The sequence below is a fragment of the Carcharhinus amblyrhynchos genome, chromosome 8 (assembly GCF_965287045.1).
Source record: "Carcharhinus amblyrhynchos chromosome 8, sCarAmb.v2.hapA, whole genome shotgun sequence".
NCBI classification, from domain to species: Eukaryota; Metazoa; Chordata; class Chondrichthyes; order Carcharhiniformes; family Carcharhinidae; genus Carcharhinus; species Carcharhinus amblyrhynchos.
Window position 1 is genome coordinate 6,978,834 of NC_137331.1, and position 17,721 is coordinate 6,996,554.

General features: G+C 40.1%; 1 protein-coding gene across 1 annotated transcript in view; it reads left to right on the forward strand.

Annotated features, from left to right (window-relative positions):
* The window catches only part of reck (reversion-inducing-cysteine-rich protein with kazal motifs), a 146,201-nt gene that overhangs the window by 11,927 nt on the left and 116,553 nt on the right, over positions 1-17,721 (forward strand). Inside the window, exon 3 of the mRNA XM_080193594.1 lies at positions 4,181-4,295. The gene's annotated coding sequence lies outside the window, so the exon portion shown is untranslated. The remainder of the gene's footprint in view (positions 1-4,180; positions 4,296-17,721) is intronic.

Consider the following 17,721-nt stretch of genomic DNA (forward strand, 5'->3'; position numbering starts at 1 on the left):
GGTCAAGATGTGTAAAGTGAGTGGAAGAAGACACATTGTAGAATCCCTACAGTGCAGAAGGAGGCCATTCAGCCCTTCGAGTCTGCACCATCTCTCCAACAGAGCACCTTATTCAAGCTGTATCCCCTAATCCAATGTAATTATCCCAGTAATTCCCCTAACCTACACATCTTGGGACATTAAGGGGCAACTTAGCATGGTCAATCAACTTAAACTGCACATCTTTGAACTATGGGAGGAAACGGGACCATCTGGGGAAGCCTATGAAGACACTGGGAGAATGTGTGGTGTTTGCACAATCACCCAAGGCTGGAATTGAACCCAGGCCATTTGGTGCTGCGAGGCAGCAGTGCTAGCCACCTGTGCCATTGTGCTTATTGAGGCTGTAGAGGATGACTGAATTAGGATCAGATGAGAACATAAGGAAGCTGAAGGCATGGTTGTGAAGCTTAGTCCATTTGCTGAGTCATGAGGTTACAGTGAAGCTTGGTGAGGGAAGGTGAGTGGAATATAGACCCAGCTTGGGTACAATCTGTGGCTGTGCTATTTGGAAGGGTTCAGATTTTACATACAAGGTAGTAGATGACATCAGCAACGTTGTTACAGAGCAGGAATTGAACCTACATATCTTATTACAGACAAGATGCATTTTTGTTAGTGAACTATCGAGAATTTCCAGTAACCTTTTTAAAAAGGTAAGTTATTTGATGATGCTTCAAGTCCTCACATCCAGGCTGACACTCCAGTGCAGTACTGAGGGAGTGTCTCACCATACCATCTTTCAATGAGACATTGAACTGAGGCCCTGTCTGCTGTTTCAGGTGAATGTAAAAGAGCCTGCGACACTGCTTCGAAGAAGATTGGAGAATTATTTCTCAATCAATGTCACAGAGCAACAGATGCTCATCATTATGACATTGCCTTCTATACGAGCTTGCTGTACACAAATAAGTTGCTCCATTTGCGATGAACTTCTTTCACTGTGCAATGCTTTGGGATATCCTGAGGTGATGAAAAGCATGATGAAAGGCATGTTTCCTTACTAGCTAGGGAAATTGGAAAATGACGAATGGCTGCGCAATGAAAGAATACCTTCTCCAATGTTTTAGATCACATAGGTGAGAAGACCAAAACTGCAAACTTTTCACTCAACTCAAACTCGTTTAGTTCCTTTTTGTTGCCTGTGTATTTGAAATGCTCCCCTACCCTGGCTCCTGCCTCTTCCCTCCCTATCACCTGCGCTGCTATGCACTATCCCAGTTAGTGTTGTGGGACAAACAGTTTCTGGAATCCTGAGTGCTTTGAAAGGATGCAGGCTGGCGTTGACACTGAGTAAAACAAAGAAATCCCACAACACCAGTTTAGACTCTAGACTGGTGTTGTGGGATTTCTTTCTGTTTTACCCTAGTTCAACGCCGGCTTCTCCACAGATTGACACTGAGCACCAGCATTGTATTGCTTCCCCCATCACTTGGGTATCAATTGGGTTAAAAATGAAGAGGAACATGGTAAATGCTGGATAACATCAGCAAAACCTTGAGGAGAGCATAGAATGACTCCATTCACTGGCCATCTTTGCTTTCACCATGCGATGATTTTTCTTGCTGTTTGCCAAATGTTTCATCTCTCAGCGAATTGAGGAATATGGAAAGGCAGATTTGAGGGGCTGTATGGTCTTCCTCCTATTTCTGAAGTTCATGTAACATTATTATGGTTGCTATGGATAAAATGTTTGCATGCTTTTAAATTCTCTTACTCCAACAATGTCAACAAATTGTCTGATTTCAGTCCATTAAGATATCCTTCATGATTCTTGTGAATTTCAAGAGATCACAGTTGTACCCAGTACAAGACTTCACTTTCAAAGGACCAGGCAGCATTACTTAAGATTGTTATCCTCACTTGTAATTAAACCTAGTCGGCAAGATTTCCAGTGGTGCTGTCTAATTTGAGTCTGATGGCAATAGCTGTTTTTATTCTACTGGACTGAAGTTTAGAATAGCCCAAGTTCTGTTTCTGTACTCCAGACTGGTTGTTAAAGATACAGTTAAAGAAAATAAAAGTAAAGAAGAAAAGATTTGCATTTGTAACATTCCTCATCACATACCTGAAGCATGCCTTTAAAAATGTTCTATGCAAATTGATTTGAAGTGTAGTTGCTATGTAGGTTAATATATGCATTTGTGGAACAGAGATTCCCAATTACAGTGAAACACAACCAGTTAAGCTTTTTTAATGCAGTTGTAGTGACTGAGGGGAGGAATGCTGTTGAGGGCACCATGAGATCTCCCTGCTTCAATTTGAAAAGGGTCGTGAGTAAGCCTTTGCATTTGGTTCTGGAGTTAAAAATGGATATGTGCTGGTTTGAAGTCAGTAGTCTCGTTGTGAGCTGCATTGAACTTTCAAACTGTGATCACTGACTATTCCCTGCACCTGTGTGCATACCTGTGTTAATAGATAAACCTAAAACTCACTGGAAATGGCAATTTAATAGTCCTTTTGCCCAGATGTGCACCAGTTGTTTTGAAGCATTGCTTCATGATTAATTACATTCAATTTCATTCACATGAATTCAAGTGCTTCATATGGAAACAGTGATGATAGTCGCCTTGATCTTGGCCAGGTGTGTCAGGAGCTAGTGAATCCAACCATCATTTGTAATTGGCCCATTCTTATTTGGTAACCTAATCCTGAGCTTTCACCAAAAACTGATGTTGAATTTTTCTTTTAACTCAAAATTATTATATTTTGACTGACTTCAGGAATACTATTGTTGCATATTGGGCTGGCTTGTGCATCTTATTTTCGTGTAGCATTTTGGTACACACGATCACAACTCAGCCATCCAGTTTGCCCCCAAAATCTTTTTCTTAATGTATCATTGAATTATAGGATAATATAACACAGGAGGCCATTCAGTCCTATGATTCTATGTTGCTGGCTCTTTTGATGAGTAATCCAGCCAATCCCACTCTCAGGCCCTTTTCCCCTGTGTCACTGTGTTATTTTAGCCTTCAAATATTTATCTAGTTCCCTTTCGAAAGCGGCTATTGAACCCGTCATCTTATTAAGCAATGCATTTCAAATTGTTTTTTATCCAAAGAAAGATATTGCTGGAACAAAATATGATCACGCAGTTAGAATATGCTATAGCTGGATTCCTGCAATTAGTAAAACCTTTGACCAAGTTAAAACATGTGGCTTTGATATTACTTTAAGAGGGAGTTCACAGAGACAAAGTGGCTGCTCAAATATATTACTTAATTACATTTATTTTTAAGTGCATAGGAACAAGATCAGTCTATTCGGTTCCTCAAATTTGTATCAAAATTTTATTCTAATAGTTGATCTATGTCTCAACTCCATTTACCTGCTTTTGTTTCATCTACTTTCACCTCTGAATAGAAATCTATACACCACAGTGTGAAAAATTTCAGTGCACCCAATATTTCTACTGCCTTGTGGGAAAGAGTTTTCCATATTTTTTCAACTATTTGGAAGAAAAATCTTTCCTGATTTTGTTTCTAAATAACCTTGCCCTAAAATTAATCTAACTCCTTTGGTAAAAGCTAATGTTTCATATTTTTACAAATGTTCCAAATGTTGGCATCCACTCTTTATAAAAAGGAAATATATATGAATCCTTATGATAGCTTAAAAATGTTTTCTATGAACTGTCAAAAAAAACTTTGTGTAATGCAACCGTGTAGTTAATCATCTTGACAGATTAGTTGATCTAGTCTCATTCAATTAAATTTGATTGGAAGGAACTTGGATGATTGTAGGAAACTCCTTTTACTGGAGAAATGAAGGTAATTGAAATGGATAAAATAAATATATATGCACACCACTGTTCTGTGTCCATTCTTCTTTTGCACTTTTGCTGCTCATTAGGTTTCTGTTCCAGGAAAGGTTATTGAGAAAGTACATTTGCAAAATGAGAAAATGGATACCAGTGAGTTTTGAGCCTCTCTTGGGAATAGTATAGGAATCTGATTTCCATTTTGGGGAATGTTATAGGGTATTTCAGAGCAGTGTAATGAGAGCAAAAGATTTTAAAACAGAAGAAAACAACAATATAAAAAGCAAAATGGTGGAGAGGTGAAGTGGTCAAAGGGAAGCAAGCAAATATGAAGGAAGAAGAAATGTAATTTACAGATATTTTATTTCTGCGTTACAGAGCAAGAAGGTAAATGGGACCCGCAGAGACAAACTGCCTTGTAATTTCTTCTTTGGCGAATGTAGAGGACACTTGTGCACATTGGCTATAGATTGGAACAATTGGGCCACGTCAGGTTTGTAACAGCTTATTTAACAAGTTTGATTCATATCAACCACCTTTATCATAAAAAAATCAACACGAACCATTACTTCCTGATGATCTGTTAATTAGTACATATGTTGTTTCATGGAACCAAAGTCACAGACAATTGGGATTCCATGGGTTTTTCTCTCAGTTGCAAAAATAACTAGCTTAAATCTCACTTGTGATATTAGAAAACTAATGGTAAAATTGTAAGCAATATTAGTCACAAATCATTGATTGAGCAGTCTTTAACCTTTTCACCCTTAATACTAAAGAGCAAGCTGAAAATTTATTGCCCTGTAAGGCTTATGAGGTGCCTAAAATTTAGCTTTAAATCGAACTGATCCAAATTATATTAACTTGTCAACCAACCATCTTGCAGAAGAGACAGTGTACTATTGCACGAATAAATATGTTGCAGAATGGAATTGTGGAACTCACTTTGTCCCAGAAACAAAATGGAACAAACTCATGAGCCAACATTTTATAATTAACACATTTCTGGTGACACAATTAACATAACCTTAGGATTGTCAAAAGTATGCTCCAGATACTTGAGTGTATTTTACTAACCATACAGAATTACTTGCCCAATGAAAATAGGGGAAGTTCAAGTGTACTTTAATAGCTTCAGCTGAACTTCACTTTGTTCAAATTAACATTATGTTCAATGTGCAAGAACAACACAAGTTGGCAGGGTTAATATACAGTTGGATTTGTTGCATAGCTGACAAGTTAATAGCTTTACTTAATTAATCTGGCATGTTTAAAGTCTACTATGGTGTATTGCTGATTAGCTCGTAGCTGTAACAAAATAAATGATTGATCCTATACAATGCTGTTCTTTTCAATCAGCCTGGCCTCCCTCAGAACTGTAGCTTCTTGCTCAATCTGGAGCTCTCATTATCTGCCTAAATTTTTATATCATAAGGATAATATTTGAGGCATTTAATTTTACAAGATGAATTTATCTTTCCACCCTACTCAACTAATAAACCAGTCTGAGTAATGCCTTCAATAAAGGATTCACCTTCTAGTATCCATCACCTTAAATAAACACCGCAAAGAGGCAAAATGGATTCCAAGCAATATTTAAAAGAAGATAACAGAAAACCTCAAATTTGAGGTTTTGTTCACTCATGTTCAACAATGGGATGTTATAGTGATAAATTTCTTTCTGTAGACGTGATACAAGTTCCCTCCTGTGTCGTTTGACTCTCATCTTTCCTCTCATACACATCTATTATATCTGGACTGGAGCTGGTTCTAATTGATGTTTCCATTTTCTCTGGGAAGCTGAACTCTTGCATGCAAGTGATACATATAAATATTTTCCCATGTTTTTGGCTCAATTTCTGAAAGTTAAGGTCTTGCTGTTAATGCTTTCTCAGCTTAGAAGTCTTGTTTTATAAGCTATCTCTTTTCTTTAACCTTCTGAACCCATCTTCAGATACATCTAAGTAACTCTGAACTGTTCTCATGCTCCCGCTCTTGTAACTGTTTTAGTTTTGGCGTCAAGCACACAATCATTTATATACGTAATTCTGTAAGGTTCTTTAATTTCCAACTCATCAGATGGGATCAGTTTGAGTGATATGTTTTATTGCAGTGTTTCGTCTTTACCTTAAAACAGATCAGCAAAGCCTGTTGAGCTAATTATCATTAGGCAAAGAAAACAGGTGGCAGCTGCTGTTTCCTCCTTTTACTTAACCATTTTAAAAGAATAACAGATATGAAGTAGATTCTTAGTGCGTTCCTCCCAGTCTTGCTTATTTTGTATAGGCAGCACGTTCTTTGTTATCTCTGTGTGAGTGGCCTTGACAGCTGTGGTCACAGGCTGTGGTTGAGCTCTACTAGCTGTGGTTTTGAAAGCGGCTTTGCAGTCAGACTGTTGTGTGAACTGCTCACGAGTTACTTTGATTTTTTTCTCTGTTTTCTTGAGTTTGATAGAATTGTTGGAAATCCCACTTAGTAAGCTATTTCTCAGTGTCGATCCAGTCATAGTAATTGCCTGCAAAGAAGAACACGAAAAATATTTGTTTTTCCTGATCTTTGTTTTCAAAGCTAGGCGTGTACTCGTGACATATGACTGATCGGATTACTATTACTTCATTTTATCTAGCTTTGAAAATATCTGAAGAAGAGAAATAGATTCCAAACTGTGGTTGAAAAATTCTTGGGCGTTCATTTAAAACATAGACTTTTACAGGCCAAGAGAGATGAAACATTAGTCTGTAGTTTAGGGAGGGAGCTGCAGAGAACAGGACTGAGACTGTTGAAGTTCCAAGTCTTGAAGTCTTTGGGCGGCACAATAGCAGAGTGGTTAGCGCTGCTGCCTTGCAGCACCAGGTTCAGTTCTAGCCTTTGATGACAGTGTGGAGTTTGTATGTTCTCCCCCTGTCTGCGTAGGTTTCCTCCAGGTCCCCCAGTTTTTTCCCACAGTCCCAAGATGTGCAGGTTTGGTGAATTAGTCATTCACCCTGTAAATGTGTGGGGTTACAGGGATGGGGGTGGGTGGGTGAGTGAGATGGGCCTGGGTTAAATGCTGTTTTGGAGAATTGGTGCAAACTCAATGAGCGGAATGTCCTGTTGCACTGTAGGGATTCTGGGGAAGTCTTTGTCAAGAATGATGGTGTACTGTGGGTTTCCTTCATGTCCCTTTCTGAGGTTTGCACTCCCTCTGTGCACCACGTGCTCTAGAGTTCAAACTCCTACAAATCTCTACTCTGCTTCTGTGTTTAACTGTCTTGCGATGTCCAATCATTGATTCTTTTGTTCTCTCTTTTCCGCTTTTCGTATCGACACCTCTTGCCTTTGCTCGTTCTCATGCTGTGGTATCGATTGCTTCAGATTTACTCTCAGCTGAAAACTCAATCAGTGAGGAGGAGGCTATTTTAGCCCATCATGTATGTACTGACTCTGAGAAAGAACGCTGTACTTCGTTCCATTCCTCTGTTCTGGATTTTTCAAATATATATCCCTTTCTCTTTTTAAGAGCTATTTAGGTTTTCGTTTCTCCACTTGTTTTGGTTGCTACATCTTTCCAAAAAGAATTCTCCTTGAATCTCCTTGCTTTTCTGGTGATAATCTTAAATACATGCTCTTCTCTTACCAATTTACAAACCAGTAAGAATAGCTTATTCCTGATTAAAACCTAATTTTGAATCCCTCAGCATACTAAATTAGTAGTCTGTGGTTGAAGCTGTCATTTAAAATGTTGTTTCTGTTCCTTTAGTTGAAAATAATTTTGAAAGAGTATGAAGTTCCTTGCAAAATTTTTTTTCATCTTATTCAGTTATGTGCAAGAGGTTCTGTGGAGTAGTACCTTGGTTGTATTTTTTCAAATGTAATAGGTTATGACAAAGAAACATTGTCTACTTTCTACTGTTGCGTAGAACACGGAGTATTGGATTCTCATTATATATCATATAAAAATAATTCCACCCGTTGGAGCCATTCCAATGTTCCACTGCCTCACCTGATACTGATTTATTGCCGAGAATTAGTCCATGAACTGTTGCTGTGCCCCCTTGCACACTTTCAGGTTAAAATTTTGCCAGAAATCAGGCCTTGGACCCATTTCTGTGTTATTACGTTCTTTAACTTGAAATGTGCCGTCTTTCTTCTTCCTTTTGCCACTGCTCCTTTTCTCAAACTATTTTTTTCATTAACTAAACTTCATAGTTTGTGGTTTGCTCTCAGTCTCTCCCTGTTAAATATCCAGAGCTTGTTGCTTGCTTCATAATTATTGTACCAGTTCTTTTCAGTTTCATATTAAGTACATTTTGGGTCACCTCTATAACATTTCCTACTATTTAGTGCATTTTAGAAAACTGTTTAGCATCCACTTTAATAATACGTTTTAACGTAGCCCTGTTTTCATTTCCTCTTCGGCAATGGAGGCTGCCTGAAACCTTTTCTATTTCTTTCCTTTATTTACTGAATGCATCCTGGCAAAAGCACATTTTATTAAAAAGCTGCTTCCTTTTATTTAATAAACTCCCATAAGCCCATTCAATTACTTCAGAGCTTGGGGTAATTTTTGCCAGAACCGAGGAAATGAAAGGCTGATTTGATTTGATAGGTGTTTACAATTATGATGGAATGAGACAGAACATAGATTAAGAACAAAGAGGCTTGTTTTAAAATGGCATATCAGAGCCAGGACATTAGCCTGGTCTTTGACTTTTATTTTTGTCCAGAGCTGTTGAGAGTCCTACAGTGTGATTTATGTGTAGTGACATTTAAAACAAGTTGTTTTCCTTCAACTTGCTATTTTATCTGTTTAGTCACTTTGAAAGCTTGTATCAAAGACTGCAAAGATTTTTCAAATAAAGCCTGTTTGAGATTTTATTTAAATGTTGAGAGAGTTTAAAAAATTCTTCCTCAAGATGTTGACGCTGGCAAATAGGTCAGGCTTAAGCGCTCTTGAGAAGATGCTGGTGAGCTGTTTCCTTGAACTGCTGCTGTCTGTTTGATGTGGGTACACCCACAGTGCAGTTAGGAAGGAAGTTCCAGGACTTTGACCCAACCACAGTGAAGGAGCTGTGATGTAGTTTCAAGTCAGGATGATGAGTGACTTGGAGGGGAACTGGATGGTAGAAGTCGAGTGCTTTGAAAATGTTGTTGAGCAAGCCTTGGTGAGTTACTGCAGTGCATCATATGGATGATGCACACCACTTCCACTGTCAGTGGTGGAGGGCAAGAATGTTTAAGGTGGTGGATGCCAATCAAGCAGGATGCTTTATCCTGGATGGTATCGAGCTTCTTGACTTTTGTTGTAGTTGCACTCATCCTGGTGAATGGGATGTATTCCACCCTCATTTCTGACTCGTGCTGCTAGTCAGGCTTTTGGGTGTTGGGATGTGAGTTACTCACCATGGAATTCCAAGCTTGTCAACTGCTCTTGTAACCACAGTATTTATGTGAATGGTCTAGTTTGGTTTATGGTCAATGGTGGTCTCATCATGGTGATAGTAGGGAATTCAACGATGGTAATATCATTGAATGTCAAAGAGAAATGATTAGATTCATTCTTTTTGGAGATGGTCATTGCCTGGCATTTGTCTGGCATGAATGTAACTTGTAACTTACCAACACAAACCTGAATCTTATTCTGGTATTGCTGCAAATGGGCACTGACTTTTTCAGTATCTGAGGATTTGTAAATCATGTTGAAAATTGGGCAATCATCAATGAACATTTGCACTTCTGGTCTGATTGGTGGAGGGAAGGCCATTGATGAAGCAGCGTAGAACACTATCCTGAGGATCTCCTGCAGCAATGTCCTGGGACTGCGATATTTAACTTCCAACAGCTACAGCCATCTTCATTTGTGTCAGGTATGATTCTCACCAGTGAATAATTTTCCCTTCCAGTTCCCATTGACTACAGTTTTGCTAGGGCTCTTTGATGCCACACTCGGTCAAATGCTACCTTAATGTCAAGGGTAGTCACTCTCGCTTCATGTGTTGAGTTCAGCTCTTTTGTTTTTGTTTGAGTCAAGGCTGTTAAGAGGTCAGGAGCTGAGTGACTTGGGTGGAATCAAAACCAATTGTCAGTGAGCAGATTACTGCTGGGTAAGTGCCACTTGATGGCAGTGTCAGCAACACCTTCCATCACTTAGCTGATGATCTGAGAGTAGACTAATGGGATAGTAATTGGCGGGGTTGGATTTGAGTGCTGTTTTTATGAACAGGACAATTTTCTAAATTCTTACCCAGGTGCCAGTGTTATAGCTGTGCTGGAACAGCTTGGAGCACAAATCTTCAGTGCTATTGTCACAGTTTTGTCAGACCCCATAGCTGTTGCAGTATCCAGTGTTTTCAACTGTTTCTTGATGCGTGGAATGAATTGAATTGGCTGAAAACTGGTATCTGTGATGTTATGGACCTCAGGAAGAGGCCAAGTTGGATCATCCACTTGACACTTCTGGCTGAAAATGGTTGCAGTGCTTCAGCCTTGCCTTTTGCATTGATGTTCTGGGCTCTCCCATCATTGGGCATAGGGATATTTGAAGAGTGCCGCCTCCTCCTGTTAGCTGTTTTATTGTCCAGCTCACAACTGCATGAAGTAGGGCTGCAGAATTTACATCTGATGCATTGGTTGCAGTTTTGTTTAGCTTGGTCTGTTGCATGCTGCTTATGCCATTAGGCAAACATGTAGTCTTGTGTTGTAGCTTCACCAGGTTGATACCTCATTTTTAGGTGTGCCTGATGTCATCCCTGGTATGCCCTCCTGCGGTGTCCTTGGAATCAGGAATGACTCTAATGATAGTATGGTAGGGAATAAGTTGGGCCAGGAGGTTACAGATTGTGGTTGAACACAGTTCTGCTGATGATCCACAGTGCCTCATGGTTACCCAATCCAAGATCTATTCGGAATCTGTCACATTTAGAACGGTGCCACACAACGTGATTGAGAATAACCTCATTGTGAAGACAGGACTTTGTCTCCACAAGGAGAGTGCAGTGTCACTCCCACCAATACTGTCATGGACAAATCTATCTGCAACAGGTAGACGGGTGAGGATGATGGCTGCAAATGCAGCTTTATTTTGTTGGCTCCCTCACCACTGCTGCACACCCAGTCAAGCAGCTATGTCCTTGTGGGACTTGGTTTCGTCAGTACCAAGCCACTTTTGCTGAGTACATCCGAGTACATTCTGTGCCCTTACCATCTTCGCTGCTGCTTCCAAGTGGTGCTCAACATTGAAGAATATCGATTTATTATCTGGACAAGGGGGACAAGGTAGGGGGAGGCTGCAGGGTGGACTTCATGAGCCCTGAAGTCATTGTTATGGAATCCCAGAGTAACTGTCTCCTGATTATATACCACTGTGCCACCATCTATCAGTGGGATAGGACATATCCAGGAATGGAGATAGTGGTAACGGCAAAATACTGTGGATGCTGGAATCTGAAACAAAAGCAGTAAATGCTGGAGAAACTCAGGTCTGATAGCCTCTGTGGAGAGAGAATACAGCTAATGTTTCAAGTCTGGGTGGCCTTTTGTCAGAGCTGGCGTTATACCTAATTTTCTGTTAGGTATGATTCCATGAGTTGCTTGACTGCTCTGTGGGACAGCTCTCCCAGTTTTGGCACAGAATGTTGGTAAGGAAGACTTTTCAGAGTCGATAGGGCAGGGAATGCCATTGTTGTTTTTGGTGCATGGGCTGATGACAGTGATACATCCAGTTTCAGTCCCGGAGTCAAGCAGCTGTGGGGTCTGCAGGGCAGCTAAGGACAGTAAATTTCCTTCTCTAAAGGGCCAAATGGGGTTTTCATGATGCTGGGCAATGGTATCATGGTCACCATTACTGAGACAAGATCCCCTTCAGTTATCACAGACTTTAATAATTGTGCTAACTTTTTTTCAATTTGAATTCGAAATCATTGATTCATTTCCATAAAAAGTTTTGCCTCTTAATCCAGGAAATATGTCAAATGAACTCAGAGTTTTAAAGTCATTGAATGAAGTTGTGAAAATCTAAAAATTGAATCAAGATAGGAGGTTTTGAAGGGTTGTTTTACTTCAGGTGCATAAATTTTCTTTAAACTTGATAAACTGCAAGTAATTTGAAAGATAGACTTTGCTTGCCAACAACTGTTCATTATTTTAGTTCGCTTGTACAGGCAATAGCTTTCACAGTGACTAAATGGAGCTCACAGCTCTTTGCTGTATTTTGCAAGAGGGCAGTCTTCAATGATGAGTCATTTATCGGGGTGCACCACATCTGCAGCCCGAGTTCCCTGCAAGGCCCAGCTTATGCTGATTTGCTGCACAAAGGCCATGGCCAATGCGGAAACATTTGAGGACTACCCAGTGTAGCCACGGCAGATTGAAGCTGGGTGGACAGGCTGTGGGATCTGCAATGAGGAGGTGGTTTTTAATAGCGGTGTGTTCATTCTATTCCTGCTGCCGTTGGATCTCTTGCTTCCGGAGGACTTCTGTTATTATTCCTTTGCATGGTGGACTTAGCCATATAAGCTAGCCTGATGAGAGGCAAGCAGCAGGTAGACTGGTTAGATCCTTGTGCAACAACAGGCTTGGGTTGATGTAAACCTTCTCCAGGAGCTTTCTTCTTGTAATCTCCCTCCTTTTGTGTGATGGTGGGATGTTACTCAGGACTGGGAGCCAGGAGAGTTGAGTAGATAAGGTACCTGAGATAAAATGCATTGTTGTGTTGAACTGGATTTCTGCAAGACTGTTGTAAGATGAATTGTACCATACTGGTGCGCAATACTCTGCAGTGGAGTAGACAATGTTAAGACCCTTAAGGTTTCAAAATCTGCATCCCATGAGGAGTCAGAAAGTTTGCTGAGAAGGTGATTTTGTGTTTTGATCTTTGCTATTATCTTGCTCAGATGTTTTTTGTATGTCATTGTTTGGTCAAGGGATATTATTTATGATTCAATCCCTTGCCATTCAGCCAGCAGCAACAAAACAGTCTCAATTATATTCCATCCTCCACAATGCTAGCATCAAGAGGGAACTCAACATCTCTGGTTAATTTGATTTGATTTATTGTCGTATGTATTAACATAGAATGAAAAGTATTGTTTCCTGCGCGCTAGACAGACTGAGTATACTGCGAGAAGGAAACGAGAGAGTGCATAATTTAGTGTTACAGTCATAACTAGGATGTTGGCAAAGATCATCTTAATGCAAGGTAGGTCCATTTTAAAATCTGATAATATGGTAAACAATCTCATTAGTGCTAACTGATGAGGTGAGGCATGTCCAGGAACACTGAGTTTGCTGGTGCATTTTTCTCTTGGAAACATTCAAACTCATGTTGTTATATCTGTTCTCGCAATTGGCAAACTGAGAAATCCATGACATCCTTCCCACATTCCGTGAAGCTCTAGCTTCCCCTCCACAGAGACACCTGACCACAAATTTCACAGTTAATGCCAAATTTTGGGACTTATCCCGGGACAATTTTCCCAACACTACAAATGCCCAACATTGCTCTCTGTACTGCAAAATACCACTCTCCTGTACTGTTAAAGACATGTTGCTTGTCCCAAGTTACATACTTCTTAACTGTAGATTTTCAACTTTAAAGTAAAAGATAAAAAATCAAATTCATAGACCACATATATTTAAGAAAAGGCAATTTATTTATAGTTTTCATTGAATATTGGGTCATGAATGTAGTCCAATCCATCACGCAAACTAGCCTCCTATCCATTGACTGACTCTGACTCTGATTCTGTCTGCGCTTCCTGTTGCCTCAGCATAATCAAGGACCCCTCGCACACTGAACATTCTCTCTTGCACCTTCTTCCATTGGGAAAATCTGAAGTCACATACCAATTGTCAAGAACAGCTTCTTCCCTACTGCCATCAGACTTTTGAATGGACCTATTTGGCATTAAGTTGATCTTTCTCTACATCCTAGCAATGACTGCAACATTACATTCTGCACTCTTGTTACCTTCTCTATGAAGGTTTGTTTGTATAACATGCAACAAACAATACTTTTCACTGTATACTAATACATGTGACAATAATAAATCAAATCAAATTATAGAATTGAGTCTTCAAACTTTTTAAGAATGTCAAAATATCATGTTGTAAGAACAGAATTTTTGTCATGTCACCATTAGTTAGCCTTGGTGTAATGTGCTGCATGGTCTAACACCAGCATTATTATAAAGCAGCATCACCTCTGATTCCACTTTCTGTAAATAGCGTCAGATTTTATATTTTAAATTTTGTGTGTGTACTTTTTCTACCTGTCACATTATAGACATCTATGACATACACTGTGTAATGAGAATTTCTGTGTTGCATTCAATAAGAAATTTTCACTTGTATTCTCTAGCATAACTTACTGCATCCATCAGCTGGATTTTATCTTGCAACGTATTTGAGTGAGGGATGGGGTCAGAAACATCCTGACAGCTTGCTGGAAATCTGGAAATAAGAGCAATGTCAGCCGCTGCATTTCTGTATCATTGCTGGGTTTCCTGACCAGTGCGTGTTATTGGGCATTATTACTATTCATGAGGTTTTTAAAGGGATACTGCAAGCATGCAACTTAATGAACTTTGGAACTGAGAGCACAGCAGAAGGAATAGGCACAATAAAGCCCATATGCTCAAAACCTGCACCTCATTTTAATGACATCTCCTTAGATGTGCTGCTCATGGCTGAAAGGCCCATGGGTAGATATTCTTCATGATGAGAGGAAGACGTCTGCAGGTAAAGCATAATCAGATTGGCTGGAGGCTTTCCATGAAGTCAGCAGCCGGAATTTGATGCCACGCTCAAGAATTCAATACTGAAAGTAGTTTAATGACATAAACAGATCAGGAAAGGTGATCATAGGAACATATTCAGTACATCCTGATATCTCGGTGTGCATCACTCCAACCCCCTTATTCAGGCTTCTCAAGGATACTTCAGCATATCACTGTTCAGACATATGTCCCTTACAGATACACCTACTCTTCTCTGTCTGTGCATTTCTTCAAGTCCCCATCTATCCATCCACAATTGACACTTGCCCTTAGCTTTATACAATGTCTTATCTCTCACTTGTAGTCTTCATCAGCAAGTGTTTTCCATCCATTCAACACATGCTATTCCTGTCACTCATAGGCTTCTATCAGAACGATGTTGGGGGGAGACAGAGAACCAGAGGTCGTTTTCCAGCCATCTCAGAGGAGATGACGCTGGGCCACAGCCTAACTATCAGAAATGGGGAAATGGCTCCTTTCCAGCTACTGGCTGACAGAAGCAAATATCAGATAGTCACGCAACGTGCAATGCTCTCTCACGTTGACGTGATGTCACAATGAATGAAATATGATTATTCTTATAAGACAAACAATTAAAAATATTCTTATGATAATAGTTCTATTTTAATTCATTCATATGAAGTGAGTATTGCTGTCCATCCCTGAATGCCCCAAGAAATTTGTGAGCTACCTTCTTGACCTGCTGTAGGTACACCCACAGTGTTGTTAGGGAGGGAGTCCCAGGATTTTGATCCATTGACAATGGAGAAAAAGTAATTGAGTTCCAAATAAGCTTGGTGTGCATCTTGGAGGGAAACCTGCAGGTAGTGGTACTTCCACACATCTATTGCCCTTGACTTTCTAGTTGGCAGAGTTGCAGGTTTGGAAAGTGCTGTCAAAAGAGCTCGTTCCTGCAATGCATTTTGTAGCTGATGCACACACTACTGTGTTTGAGGGAGTGAATATCAGAGTTGCAGGATGGAGTGCCGATCAAACAGACTGCTTTGCTTTGTCTTGGATGTGTTGAACTCATTTAAGTCTCCCTTCACCAGAGCTGCTTTCTGGTAAAAGGAAAGTATTCCGTCATATTCTTGGCTTGTGCCATGTAGATGGGAACAGGATTTGAGGTGTCAGGAAGTGAGTTACGCAAAGCATTCCTCAGTCTTTCACCTATTGCTAAAGCTGCATATTTATACGGATGGTCAAAGTGGCCTTTGACTAGAGTTAGGTCTCTAGTCAAAGGCCACACCCATGATATTAACGTTGGGCAAGTTAGCACTGGTAATGTAATGGATTATTCTGGGGGAATTGTTACATTCTATTCTCTTGGAAATGGTCATTGTGCTTGTATGAATCAAGTGTCACTGAACAGCAGATCAGCCCAAGTCTGAATGTTGTCTTGCTGCATTCAAGCATGGAATGCTTCCGTATCTGAGGAGTTGTGAATTGTACCATTTACCCTGCAATCAGTAGTGAACATCCATACTCCTGACCTCATGTTGGGGGGGAAGTCCTTGAAGGTGATGGGCCACGGGTATTACTTTAAGAGCCTGTCTTTAAGAAGTGTAGTGATGTCCTAGAGCTGAGATGATTGGCTTCCAACAACCACGGCTATATTCCTTTGTGTCATGTATGATACAATCTGGTGAAGATTTTTTTACTCTGATTCCCATTCATTTTGATTTTTCTTGAGGTTGCACTTGGTCAAATGCTGCCTTGATATTCAGGACAATCACACTTAGTTCTTGAATTCATCTTTTTTGTCCATTTTTGTTCTATGCCTGTGATGAGGTGTAGCGGTTAGTGGCCCCATCAGAACCCAAACTGAGTATTGGTGAACAGGTTGTTGCTGAGTAAGAGCCACTTGACGGTGGCATACAGAGTTGGCAGGAAAAACACTCAAAATTTGGAGATATGGCCTCTCCAGCAACAAAAAGATTTAGACTGCAATGTTTGCAGCCTCAGGGAGCTATGTGTGAACTCATCCAGTGCTAACCACATAAGACTTTTTTGCCTTAGAACAGAAACTGCATTTTAGTAGGGGATAATCCTTCTTTGTATAATCTTATCTTTTTGCAGACCAATGATTACACTTGAAAATAAATGCACTTCACTGTAAAGTGGTTTGAGATGTCCTGAAATTATGAAGGGCACTATGTGGGGTAGGGCCTGGGTGGGATTGTGTTCGGTGCAGACTCAGTGGACCAAAGGGCCTCTTTCTGCACTGTAGGGTTCTATGACTCTATATACATGTACGTCTGTTCTTAATGAATAGCATATCTTCTAACCTACTCTACACAATGTCACAAGAGATGCCAAAGTATTTGATTTATGGTGACCGCATGACGATGGCAAGTTAACAATTTTCCACCTTGGGTTGCATTTGCAGCTTGTCAGTATATATCTTCCAAGATGGCTTCACTTCAAAGTAAAAGCAAGTCATAATACTTTCTGAATTATATAGAATGATCATATTCACAATGAGTCCTGCAATTAGTGTGCAGCACATGAACTCTGCAATCAGTATATAGTGCTGTTAACATAATGAAACACCCCAAAGTGTTTTGCAGGGGCACCATCAAACAAGGCACAACGCCAAACCACAGAATATGTTAGGTCAGATAACCAGAAGCTTTGTCAAAGAAGTAGGTTTTGAGGACGGTCTAAAAGGAGGAAAGTGGGGTAAAGAGATGGGGTGTACTAGGGAGGTATTTGAGAGTATAGGGACTAGACAGTTGAAGGCACAGCCACTAATGGTGGAGCAATTAAAATTGTTGATGCACAAGAGGTCAGAACTAGAGGAGTCAGTCACCTTGGAGGGTTATGGAACTGGAGATGTCAGAGATAGGGAGGGGACAGGCCATGGAAGTATTTGAAAACAAGGATGAGAATTTAAAAATCTAACTTTTGCTTCATTGAGACCCACTGTAGGTCAGTGAGCACAGGGGTGATAGGCAAACTGGTCTTGCTGTGCTGTAAGATACAGGCAGCAGATTGGATTGTCTCAAGTGTAATGAAGGCAGAACGTGTGAACAAAATAGGAGTGCATTGGAATAATTGAATCCAGAGGTAGTGAAAGCATGAATGATGGTTTCAGTGGCAAATGGTATTGAGCTGTGGCAAAGTCAGCTGATACAGAAGTGGAATAAGCATTCTTAGTGATAG